The sequence below is a fragment of the Cephus cinctus genome, unplaced genomic scaffold, assembly GCF_000341935.2.
Source record: "Cephus cinctus unplaced genomic scaffold, Ccin1 Ccin1_scaffold0215, whole genome shotgun sequence".
Taxonomy (NCBI): Eukaryota; Metazoa; Arthropoda; class Insecta; order Hymenoptera; family Cephidae; genus Cephus; species Cephus cinctus.
The window spans coordinates 1200641-1200955 of record NW_014332933.1 but is presented as its reverse complement, the minus strand read 5'-3'; the positions used below and the strand labels follow the sequence as shown (position 1 = coordinate 1200955).

At 38.4% G+C, this 315-nt stretch overlaps 1 protein-coding gene across 10 annotated transcripts in view; it reads right to left on the bottom strand.

Annotated features, from left to right (window-relative positions):
- The window catches only part of LOC107265412 (glutamate receptor ionotropic, kainate 2), a 71318-nt gene that overhangs the window by 63230 nt on the left and 7773 nt on the right, over window positions 1–315 (bottom strand). The gene's annotated exons all lie outside the window — the stretch shown is intronic.

Genomic DNA, 315 nt, shown 5'->3' with positions numbered 1-315 from the left:
CCCCCGTTAATTCGACTTCCGCTCCACTTATCTCTACATCAAAATTTCCATGGTGAAGCAGTAAACAAAAATATGTAAAAGCAAAGCGTATAAGAGGATGAAAAGCGTACTTTAAGCCATACGGTAGGAAAATTACAAAAAGTGTTCTACATCAAAGAAGAAGAATTAAAAAAAAAAACAAAGAGTAACATCCAACATGAGCTTCCGAAAAGAATGGCTCTCAGAGAATTTGCGAGTATTACCGCGAATACGGGTAATTTAATAAAAATGTCTGTGCCCAAAGAGTATAGGGGCTGAATATAAGGGGGGGGGGGG